This window comes from Ambystoma mexicanum, chromosome 12 (assembly GCF_040938575.1).
Source record: "Ambystoma mexicanum isolate Mex_15411 chromosome 12, UKY_AmexF1_1, whole genome shotgun sequence".
Taxonomy (NCBI): Eukaryota; Metazoa; Chordata; class Amphibia; order Caudata; family Ambystomatidae; genus Ambystoma; species Ambystoma mexicanum.
In genome coordinates, this window is record NC_090936.1 from 587,035,327 (window position 1) to 587,047,702 (window position 12,376).

General features: G+C 46.2%; 1 long non-coding RNA gene across 1 annotated transcript in view; it reads right to left on the reverse strand.

Annotated features, from left to right (window-relative positions):
• Nucleotides 1–1,079: 1,079 nt before the first annotated feature.
• The window catches only part of LOC138513837 (uncharacterized), a 48,006-nt gene continuing 36,709 nt past the window's right edge, over nucleotides 1,080–12,376 (reverse strand). Inside the window, exon 2 of the long non-coding RNA XR_011281823.1 lies at nucleotides 1,080–4,441. This is a non-coding gene — a long non-coding RNA (uncharacterized lncRNA). The remainder of the gene's footprint in view (nucleotides 4,442–12,376) is intronic.

Genomic DNA, 12,376 nt, shown 5'->3' on the forward strand with positions numbered 1-12,376 from the left:
AATACTGAACTGAAAGAAAAGTTGAAACAATGCTAAGCTATGCATATTGAATACCAAACTGATCGAAAACCTGAAATTAAACATGTTGAATACTGAGCTGAAATAAAACTTTACGGGCAAAGCAAATACCCAATAAAAGTCCAAAGGGAAAGTGCCCACATAAAAGCAACTTATGGGAAAAAGAGCAAGTGTGAAAGAGTGCAACTAAAGGTGGGGCATGAAAAAGACCACCACAGAGAATTTTACGAATGAATGAAGTGCGGCAAGGCCACAGACTGACAAGAGGTGTGTAATATGTTATGGCAAAGCCACAAGGCTAACTAGGAGAAGCCAGAAGACTATAAAACTGCACATAAAGTCAAGAGGCAGATAAAGAGGAACTAAATCCATGGGGATCTGTACAGAGAGGGCAGACACAGAAGAACCTGTGTGAGCTGAAGAGCCCAGGTGTCCTGGTTAAGCGACCTGTGATGGGTGGACAACTGCGCCTAGACCAGGGAGGGCTGCATCACGAAAGCCAAAGACATTGTCAAACAAACCAAGAAGGAGCGCTGTAAGTGAGCTGGTGACACAAACGAGAAGGAGGGTCAGGTTCACTTAGAACTAAGTTGAACTTTGACAGACAGAAACAAACATTTGTTGCTTCGTTGAAGTCTTGGGGAAGGGAACCCTGACATTGGATGAACTGTGAATGCCCTCTTGAGGACAGGGCCTCAAGACCCTTTTGTCTGTGTGACCACAGAAAGGGCACCGGAGCAAAGGAAGAGCAGATTTCACCTGCAGGCTCTGAGTTAGGCCTGTGCTCACAAACCCTGTCTGGCTGTGGCTGCATTGGAGGAGACTGAAGAAGCTGGCAGTCTCTCCAGGTGTGCCTAATTGTCGTGACTTCAGAGCAGGAGTGTAAGGGATTTCAATCAGGCACACACCCAAGTCTCGCCTAGCATGTAGTGCACAAATGAAACCCTTATTTATTTTTTATCTATAAGTTCAATATTCTGAATGATACACCACTCATATCACACCCTTCTCAAAATACCCCCCTCCCCCCCTGCCCGGTCACACTGAACCAGGAATCAGGCTAGTTTGTAACGGTAAATATTTATTTATGTATTAGAATTTGAATCACAATATATTTTTCATAGGTAACAACAATCACCAATGGGGTGACAGGAACACCGAATAATATCTTTAATGCACTCGGAATCAAGTTACGAACACAAAAAGAAAGGAAAAGAATATTTTTAGTTGGTTTGGAACAGATAGCACTATGGTTAGAGATTCCCCCTGCAACGCCCCCTCAACCCACCAATAGGCAATTTAAATAGATCTGAGGAGAGAGCAGGTACTCAGGAATAATACAGACCAAACAGAATATCACTCCCACTTTCCCCTTTACACACAAGAGAAAAACGGATTTGACTTTTCAACTTTCAGAATGGCTTTGAAACAGGCTGAGCAAAAACACTAAATGTGGTCAAAAATGCTTAAACTATTATATATTTCTACGTGAGCTGCTTTGAACAGATGCAAGCAAGCAAAAGCAATGATTTAATCAAAAGAAAACATTTGGAATCTCAAAGGCAAAGTGGGAAATAATTTAAAGTCAATTTACACGTGTAAAACTGTTGCAAAATGTAAATTTGTGGCAAACTTTTACTATGCAATTTTTGACGAAAACAGGTCAAATACACTGTTTGCGATGCAGTGTTTAGTTGCGGAGATAGCTGAGGATGTTAGGTATCAATAGGAATTGAAATTTCGTTTCTATCTTAAACACTGAAGGAGTCATGGAGGTTTTAATGAGAGGTAGTTTTTCGGAAATAAAGACACGAATTTGGACAAGCACTCAGTCCAAAATCAGAAAATATGGGTTATGCTTTTACTCAAGACTAGAGCATTCAGACTAGACAACTATGTTGGGACGAAGTAAGCTCTAAGACTGATTCATGACTTCAGTAACAGATCCCCATCGTCTTCCCCGGCGGAACCAGTCCAAACACTCAAAGTGGGATTTATGGAGAAGAGTTACACAAATAAAAATGACTATGAAAAGGACGCTTTAGCAAATAGACAGGATAAGACAGCACTGAGATGTTGACACTGTTACAGGATATGTAAGTAAGGGTAGTTCAGAGATTTAGGGTGGAACAAGATAAGGCAAGGTATACAATAGTTCTCTAGCGTCCTGTTAATACTCACAATCCACTGGGACTTAAGATTTTTGGCCCGTCAAGATTCTGGTCAATGGATCGGTCTATCAGGGAAGGACAGCACATCAGCTAGGATCAGCTAGGCCGGTCACCAGGACTGCACGGGATCTGCCCTTCTTGCGAGTTCAGCAGGCAAGCATTATGGTAGCAGGCCAGATAATTTCAGGATGCTTCCCCACACCACAGCGCTCCACTGGGTTGTACGGATTAGTCAAGGATTAATTGATGATAGAGGCCTAGCTGAAAATGGTTCAGCTACTGCTTGGCCTGGTGACTGGCATCTGGATCTGGAAGGATGTTAAAGGCTGGATGTTGAATGCTGGATCAGAGTGCTTCGCTGGAATCAGAAGAGAGAGTGTCCTTGTGTGTTGTCAGCTGTCTCTATTTATCCTTTTAAATGACATCACAAAAATGGGTGTATGGGCCGGCTTAATTAAGCTTGCCCCTGTGAACTGGGATTGGATCAGAGCCTCATCTCCGCCTTGCACCCGAGTGATAGGATCAAGGACAGATGATGTCAAGTTTTATGTTTGGTTTTTACAATCCTTAGAAACCTCCCCCAGCCACTAGTATCAAAATCGAATTTTGTCCTAAATACATATTTATACATTCTTAACATCTCCGAAAATCACATACAAGAATTACATATTTTATGTAGTATCTGTTCCTCGAAATCCCGCAGCTGTGAGACCTTATTTCGCCTTTCTGCAGCATTTTGTCCAGTTCTCCATGAAAACATTTTCCAAATGTTCTCCCAATTTACACAAATATGTGTGTTTACCATAGGAATGTGTGTGCAAAGTTTAACAATTCTACCATAAATACAATTCCCATAAAACCACATATATTGCCATTCCTGTTCAGAATATGCTACACAGTTCCACCACGTTTTGAAATGTAGGACCAAAAATGAGAGTAACAAATGTGCCCTTTTTAGATTTTTTACCACTTCTGATAGCGAGTTATAAGTCTCTAAAAAATTGTTCATTACATATTCTTAGCAGCAAATGGTCCGCCTTTTGTCTGTCTCTGGAGGCAAGGAGCAGCCCCCCACCTTTGGGATTTCCTTCTGCAGGCCTAGTTTACGACCTTTCACACGTCCATTTCCTGGCCTGGAAAATCTGCCATTGTTCAGTCCTTGGGAGCAGACACAAGTCTGTCCTACCCCACAATTATCATATGTCAGTGAGCCTCTGCTGAGAGGAATGCCCTCGCCTTGGGTGGAAACCTGTTTTTCAACTTCTTGCAGGCCCAGTCAGCCTAAGTTAAATTTCTTAATTTCTTGACTTGAATCCAGCATAAAACACATTTGTTGCATCAGATGACATAGATAAATTACATTCTTAGCTTTAAACCTGTGGGATCAAAACAACTGAGATCCATGTTCCTTTCAGCAACAGTCCTTTTATATTTGCTAATCCGGCAGATCTTTAGTTTTAGACAACTTTAAAGTTAAATCAGGAGAGCCCATTTGACAGGGGCTGTCACTCACAGGTAGCCAAGTGTGGCTGCACACAGATTTTTGACAGGAACTGTCATTCACAGGCAATCCGGTTTTGCTGAGAAAATGTTTTACTCTTAACATTTCAGGACCTTGTAAATTCACAGTGCTTCATTAGATTAAATGACTTTTTAGCGCCAAGCAAGATTTTAAGTGTTGGACAGTGTTTTGTGCAGGTATTTTGCAGTTTCAGCAGCAAAGTAGATGTCATTTACAGGCGAATTTTGGAGTTCCACTGGCAAAGCGCTGCATCTCCCTCTGTAGTCCACGTTTACTTGTCATGGAGCCCACTGGCACTTTTTCTGCAGCGTGTGCTCTGTTCCACCATACATGCACCATGGGTGGCAGGTTGTGCAGCCATCTTTTTGTGTGTGGAAAACGCGGTTTTGGAGGTTTTGGCACGCACAAGGGCTTTGCTGCCACCATTTAGCTGTTTCTCGCACCATAGATAGCAGAGTGAGGCCGCATAGTATAGCAGAGTGGGTCAATACATCCCACAGATTCCTCCTCCCGACTTCGTTTTGACTTCCAGTCGAGGGGGAGTCGGGCGAGTGGGATGTTCTTTTCTGTCCATGTGGAGAAATTCAGTTGCTTCCCCCGTCAGCGATTGAGGCGACACGGTCTCCTCGCTGGTTCAGGTTGGGATGGGAAGATACTCCGGATTCCTTGGGTTTTTCCTCCCAGTCCCCGAGTGGTCTTCCTTGGTGATTCTTGGGATTTAGTGCCAGTACTAGAAAACAGAACATAACACGGTTATGAAAATGTTCCCACTACTGCACCCACACATCTTCGGGGGATCTCAGCAGTGGGAAAGACACTTCGATTCCCTAACAATTGGCAAAATTCCCCATCTATTATTCAGTGATTATTAACTCATTTTCTCAGGTGTATTCAATGAATTTTTAATACTTTTTCTAGGTGTCCAGATTTTCCCCCTCTGGGTTTCCGGTAAGCTCTTCTATCTGCCGCAAAGCATGCCTGGGGTGGCAACTCTTTAGCTGGTTTATGTACACCCACTTGTCTTCCCCTTCTGTCAAATTGCCCTTGGGGATGCGGATTCTGTAGGCGACTGGTGAGATTCTGTCCACAATTTCAAAAGGACCCGCCAAGTTGGTCTTTGGCTTGGTTCCTTTGGAAATTGTACAAGTAGACCCAGTCTCCTACTTGATATTCCTTTTCGGTTGTGGTTGTCTTAAGGTCATAGTGGGTCTTCATACTGTCTGCAGATCTTTCTAGATTCCGCTGAGCATACGCAAAAGCATGTTGAAGGTGTTTTCTCAGATTCTCAACATACTCATGAGTTGTGGAGGCATTTATCAAGGTCTGCTCTTGGGTTCTGTAGAGCAGATGCTGGGGTAGCACCATCCTTTGTCCAGTCATCAGCTCGAATGGAGACATTTTAGTTTCAGATGAAGGGGTAGAAGTGATGGCCATCAGGACAAGGGGTAATCGAATGTCCCAACTTGGCCCAGAATCTGCCACAAACCTTTTTAATATGCTCACAATAGTTTTATTGTACCTCTCTACTCCACCACTAGAGGACATGTGGTAGGCAATGTGTAGTTTCCTTTTTACCCCAAGTATCTCCCACATCTTTGTCATCACTTCGATAGTGAAGTGACTACCTCGGTCTGACTCAATCCTTTGGGGTAGTCCAAAACGCGAGAAGATGTGATTGATCCTCAGGGCAGTTCCTGTTTCTGCCTTGCAATTTGGGGCCGGGAGACATTCCACCCATTTAGTAAACAAGCATGTTACGGTCAACATGTACTTGTTCCCCCTAGAGGAGCGAATCACGGGCCCGATAAAAAATTTGCAAATCTGACCATGGCAGTGTCATCCCCCTCTTTTGGAGGGGAGCACTGTGTGTGAGTGATGCTGGCTGAAATTGTGCACACACAAGACACCCCTTCAAGTATTGGTCTAGGTCCTGCCCCATGTGTGGCCAGTATGCAACCTCTCGCAAGATTTCTAATGTCGTATGAAACCCCTGATGACCGGCTGTGGCCGCATCATGGGCGTGACTTAGCATCAGGCTTCAGAATGAGGTAGGGACCACCCACTGGTCATGGCCAGATATGGATCTCCTCACCAACAAACCATCTTTGATTCGGAACATTTTTGGACATTTCATCAACACTCTGAGGTCCTCTTTCCCAATGCAATCGGTATGCGCCAGGGGAAAGTTCTCAGGATCATCAATGTGTTGATAAAATGTACCAATTATTGGATCCCCTTTTTGAGCCGTAATCAAATCAGCATCTTGCATCTCCTTAATCCATTGGGCAGTTGAAAGTTAATTGTGAGCCTTTGTCTGGGACCTAGTGATAACAGTGACCTGGATTTCCCCCAACAGGGACTCGATCTCAAGTTTTGGCCAGCTGATCAGCTAAGTCATTTCCAGTTTTGTCTGGTCCCTCTACTTTAGAATGACCCTTGATCTTTTTCCAGTAGATGGTCATCCCATTCGAGGTGACCAGATCATCAACATGTTGTATTCGTTTTCCATGTTTTAGTGGTTTATTGTTAGCACATAGCATGCCTCTGGTTTTCCAGTTTACCAGGTGCTCCATAAACCCGATCCGTACATAATCTGAATCAGTGATTATGACCAGTTCGTGGAGTTGGTGTTGGACAGCAGTAAGGATGGCCTGATGCACAGACATCAGCTCTGCCACTTGACTACTACGGGGACCGGTTTTGTACCCATCGGAGGGTTCTGGGGCATCATTCAGCCATGCATTCCCCATGCCGGCCACAAGTTCCTTTTCCCCGTTGTTGTCAACATGGTAGGAGCACCCATCCACATAGACAGTGGGCATTCCCTCACAAGTGTCTTCTTCATAGACTTTGTGTGGGGAATTAAGGTATGCCTCCATGTTGTCCTTGATTTTAAGACTTTCGTCCTCGAGTCAGTTTTCTCTGGCACAATCATGCAAGTCAGCCAGACCTTGCACAAGGGGACTTTTCTTGTTTTGGCCATATCTGACCTCCACAGGAAAGACTTGCATTGACGGAATCCAGGAAGTAATTTGGGAATTACTCACATTTCCGGCCCGGATTCTGTCACTTTGGAGATATTGCAGTGGCTGGTGTGGAGTCTGCACTATGATGTGTACACACTGGAGAAAACGGGCGGTAATTCTTCAATGTCCACACCGTTGCCAGGAGTGCCTTCTCACAGTCGTTGAATTTTTCCTCCACAGAGGATAAAGTCTTACTCGCATAGGAGATTACTTTATTGACCTTGTCATGCTTTTGATATAATACTGCTGTCAAGCATGTATTGGAGAACCCTGTATCCAAGAAGAACTCCTTGTTTTGGACAGGGTAAGCTAGGCAAGGCACTTGTGAGAGGCCTCTTTGGAGTTGTCTTACTGCTTCGGCTTGTTCTGGACCCCACTTCCACTTGACCCCCCTTCAACAGATGGATCAGGGGTCTTGTGATGTCTTCGTAATCCTCAATGAACTTTCTGCTATAATTAGTCAGTCCAAGGAGGCTCCTTAGCTCCCACAGAGTTGTGGAGTCTTTTAGTTTCTGGAGTGCTTCGGCTTTCTTTTCCTGGGGACAGAGACCCTCAGGAGTTATCTCATGCCCCAAGAAGGTGACACGGGTCCTGCACCACTGTGCCTTTTGGAAAGAGAGTTTTGCTCTGGCAGCCCTCAACTGTGTCAGAGCATAACGGATCTCCGCTATGTGTTCCTCCACAGTTGAGCTTTTTATTAGAACATCATCTACACAGGCCAGATTACCCCTTTCACTCAACTTGGTATGGCCTTATGCAGAAAGACATTAAATTAATTGCCGGAGTTGATGTATCCGAAGGGAGTCCGGGTCCAAGTGTACTGCTGCCCCCGAAGGTAAATGCCAGCTTGTGTTGGTCCTCCCTACTGACAGGTACAGTCCAGTACCCATTGGTCAGGTCAATAGCAGTGTATACCTTTGACCCCTGGATCTGGGCCAGCCCTTGGCCAATGTAGGGAAGAGGCCATCGGGAAGTATGGACCCGTTTGTTGAGCTCCCTTAGGTCAGCACAGAGACTCCACTGGCCGTTTGGTTTCAAGATCCACAGCACTGGATTATTAGAGGTGCTGTGGACTGGATGAATTATCCCACGGGACTCAAGGTTCTTAATTATTTCTGTAAGGGACTCCATTGATGCGAGAGGTAAGCGATATTGCTTCACAAACACGGGAGTCATGCCAGGGTCCGTGGGAATTGTTGTTGTAAGGATTTCGGTGCGACCACAGTCATATGAGTCCACTGCAAAGACATCTTGAAAATCTAAGAAAACTTGTTTCAATTTTTGCTTCTGCTCCAGAGTCTCGCAGGCATCAGCTAGGTTGACTCTCTCTTCAACCATCTGCTTGAAGCCCGGAAAGACTTCTGGTTTGGCTATCTCAGCGGCCTCCTCCAGCTGGGTGGAGAAGTCCCTGGTTACAGTACTGACTTGGGACTGATGGCTTCAGGTGGGGAAGGCAGTCCTGGTGGACTTGAAAGATCACCTCATCCCTCCTGAAGTCACAGGTCACATCTTCCTTACCATAAGGGCAGGAAGAGTACACCAGGAAATTCCCCCCATGCCGGGTGAAGATCCTGTCTGGTGTTGTGTCATTGTCGCTATCACTGTCAAAACAGTTATTGGGGATTGGTCCTACTAGTTCATTACCTAAATCTATGGAAAAATGTTGGTCATCAACCGCCATTCCAATAATGGTGCCAGCGTCCCGAGTGATACTTCGAAGGTCGCTGTTATCCACCACTATTGGAATGGTGTTGTGTTCTGTATTGACTAGTGGTGTTGGGTTTAACCCCAACCCTTGCTGTTGGAAATGGGCATTGAGGTGAACATATGCATCAGGATTTTTCAGTTTCTGTCCTCTTTTAAGTTTTACTTTAAGTGTGAATTGTCGGGTCCGTTCTGGGATGGTGACTTCCTCTCCAATCTGAATTTCAACTGCATATGGCAGCAATTGAGCTGACTGAAATGCTTTTTCTGGGTCATCAAAGTCCATGGGATTACCCGCTAATCGGGACCAGGCTTTGAAGTTTATTAGGTCCAAACTAATGGCAAAGCGATTGAGAATGTCAGTGCCTAAATAAAATGCAGCAGTGACATCTTGCATGACCCAACAATTATGGACTATGCTCTTGTTGCCGATGGAAATTTTGAGCATACACCTGCTAGGCAGGAGATGTTTGGAATTGGGTGTTTCCAGGTCCATTTCCCACTTGTCTATCAATTTAAATGTGGGAATGGCTGGATCTTTTGGGGGTTTTCGGAACATGGCCTCGCTGATGAAGCTCTTACCGTGGTTCACGCACACTTGGGCGAGAACATAGTCCTTCCCCCCATTTAACTGAATGGGGATGACAACTGTTCTTCAATTTTCTGAATGTCAGCCAAGCTTTGAGCTGGTTTCTCATCATTTTGAACTATAGCAGTGGGATTTTCTGATTGTGGATTTGTATAGAATTTCAGAGTATTCCCTTCCAGTGTGGAATGCCACTTGAGACTGGAAGGAAGGTTGATTTTCAGAAATAGAGAGGACTTCCCATCACCCGTTTGTTGTCCTACTGCAATTACTGTCACATCAGGGATTTGGTGGTTTTGGAAATGGAATTAGTCTGGGTCCAGAGGACTTTGTTTACACAATGTATGAGGGGAGACAATCTACGCAGGATGTCATTCCCTAGTAAACATGGTATGCCCTCGGGAGTCACAACTATGACCGGGTGTTTCACCTTGTGTCGCCCAATTTTAATGTCTAAATCCGCAGTCCCCTTGACAGGAATGTCCTTCCCATCGAAGTTCTGAAGTTGTCCAGGAAGATGGATGAGAGGGATCTGGTATCCCCCCCCCTTCCTGAATTCAGCTGATCAAAGGCCCTTTTTGACAGAAGGGTGGCTTGGGATCCAGTGTCCAACAGTGCCAAAAATGTACATTGCCCCTGTATTTGGACTGGGGCATAAACTCTTCCCTCCTTTTCCTCAAGGGGGCAAAGATAATGCACATTTTGGGCCAATTGGTGGGTTAATTTCTTTGCTCTGGACTCTGACAGAGAGGTAATTTGGCCAGGATTTTGTTTGGGACCTTGGGGACCTGTAAGAAATAGTTGACAGTTGGATATGGGGGAGGTTTTGGGCTCCCCTGGTTCTGATTCTGGGTCCCCCTCCCTTTTGGAGGCAGTCACTAGAATTGGTTTGGGCCACGTGATTTTCTGGCTGGTCATTCTGGGGTTCAATGATGGGCGGTTTTAACTCAGTCCCCACATCTACCCAGTCTTGATTAGGATCTCCTGGGACCCACTTTTCTTTGGGAGGAGTTCCCCCATTCCTGAAGGAGAAGATCCTTTTCCCAGAATACTCTGAGGACTCCTCTGCCTCAAATTGGAAGATTCTAACCTCCTCCTCAAAATATGTATTTTTATGCCCTTTATTTCTCCTACCCGCCCTCTGTTCCTTAGGTTGCAGACTTTCGGGGGCAGGAGATTTTGGTTCCGGTTCCTGGGTTTCCAGGGGCTTTTCACAAGTGGGGAAGGAAGCTTCCTCTAAGGCTTTACACCCCTCTTCCCCCTGTACCTCCTCCCCGGGAATCGGTGGGTTGTCGGGGTTCTCTCCCGGTCATTGCTCTGGAGTACCAGACCCTTGATTTGAGGGGTTCTGAGTCGCCATGTTCATCTGAGGGTTCTGCTGAGCCCTCAACATGCGACCCAGATCCTGAGACAAGTTCTGGTCCTGGAGCACCAGTTGGGACACCCACTCTGGCTGGTACGGGGTTCTCTGGTCCATCCTAGGTTGATCACGGGAAGCGCAACTGTCCCTTCTCCCATAATACCCTTGGTTAGGATAGTTCTGGTACCCCTTCACCCTTGACCTCCCCTCTCCCGGATTGGGCTGCCTGGGCTCAGAAAAGTGGGGAAAGAAAGAAGGGTTGTTTTGGGGGTTGATGTTTGGCGGGTACCGGGGAAGGAAACTCAACCCGGCATTTGGGGGATTACTGCCCTCCTAGGGGAAGTTAGGAGGGAAATTTCATGGGTTGGCAGCCGCCTGGTTGGTTTTCCCGCCCCTTGGGCTGGGTAGTCCACACATAGCCCATGATGGGTCTGCTGCCCTTGTAATGGGGGCTGATATAGTCAGGAGAGCTAGGGGTCCCATTTGTGTTGTTACCTCCCTGACTACCTGTTTGGGATTGACCTGAGGTCCTTCTGAATCTTTGGTTAGGAGGATTTTGCACAGGAATATTTTTAGGCCCCCCATCTCCAGATCTAAAATGGGAGCAACCTTCACCTCCGTCACCTTAGCAGCAGCAGGGGTGTTGGTTGGTTTGGGGTTTTTATTGGTACTTTTATTTTCTACCGGTTTCTGCACTTCATAAATGCGAGTTGCCTGTTCAATGACCCAGTCTAGTGATCTCTTCTTATGAAAGTCCCTCACCAGCTGGGTCATGATGTTTTTAGGGAGTGCATGCACGAAGGTATTGATGAAATCCCTACTGTCGGTGTGCATCCTGCTGGTGGTCTGCGCAAAGGCACGATTAACTCTTGTACAAATTCTTGTGGGGCCTGGTCTTCCCCACATTGCAGATTGTAGGCCGCCTTGCGGGCCTCTTGAGGGTTTCTACGTATGGAGAAATACTTTAAGATGGCCACCCCGCAAAGAAGCTGGAGTATTCAGGGGAAAATGTCCACTTGACATATTGAATGCAACTTTGGCTATCCTTTAGGTGGAAAGTATCCATCATTTGCTCATACAACTCGAGGTGTTCCCAAACTGAATATTTGGCATTTTAATGATGGGGAGTTATGACGCTCCTAATCGCCTTGATTTGTTTCAGGGGATCTTTCAGTAGGGGCCTCTAAATTTTGTTGGCCTTTTTAGTCTTGGTCACCCTTGTCCACTCATCCTCTGAACTATCCTCTGACTCAGAGGCACTGCTACAGGAGGTGGCTATCTGATCCTCTAGGCTCTCCCTGATTCTGCGAGCTTGGGAATGGCTTGCAGAATGTGGGGGCCTAGTCTCTTGAGACCTGTGGCGCTCAGAAGAGTCTTCTGACTCTCCCTTGCTCCCAGGATTGGCTGAGTACCCCCCTCGCCCCAGTGCCCTAGCTGGGAAGAGGTTTTTAAGATACTCTTGGTGGGTTTAGTTTCATGAAGTTCCCCACCAAATTTGACAGACTGATCCCTTGGCAGGCGATATTTTTGAGGATCCAACTCTCTGATTCAGGCCTACTGGAGACCAATCTGAACGCGGTGAGTGTCTGCTGCAGGTGCAGAAAACGCAACGCATGTTTCTCAGCCTGGGTGTGGCTTAAATAGTCTCTGGGTATCCCAGGTGCCTCTGGGCTGAACCACACCCAAAAGACTAGACCGCACATTCAGTTCTGGGAACCGAAATATGGGGGGCATCCATCTTGTCCCCATCAATGCACTACAAGTCCAATCCCCAATGTTATCCTATGGGAGGGAGTGAGTCTGGTGCCACAAGTGCCAGGTCTGACTCCAAGTGGGTCTTTGGAGGGATGGAGAGGCCTTTGAGGGCCATGTAGGTGATTGTGGCCTGGCTCCAGCCTGACATCTTGGGGGGCTGGGGACATGAGGGGCAGGAATCATGACAGTGATTTTATTGTGGCTGCTCCCCATAAAGTGTCAAGCTTTTTGAAA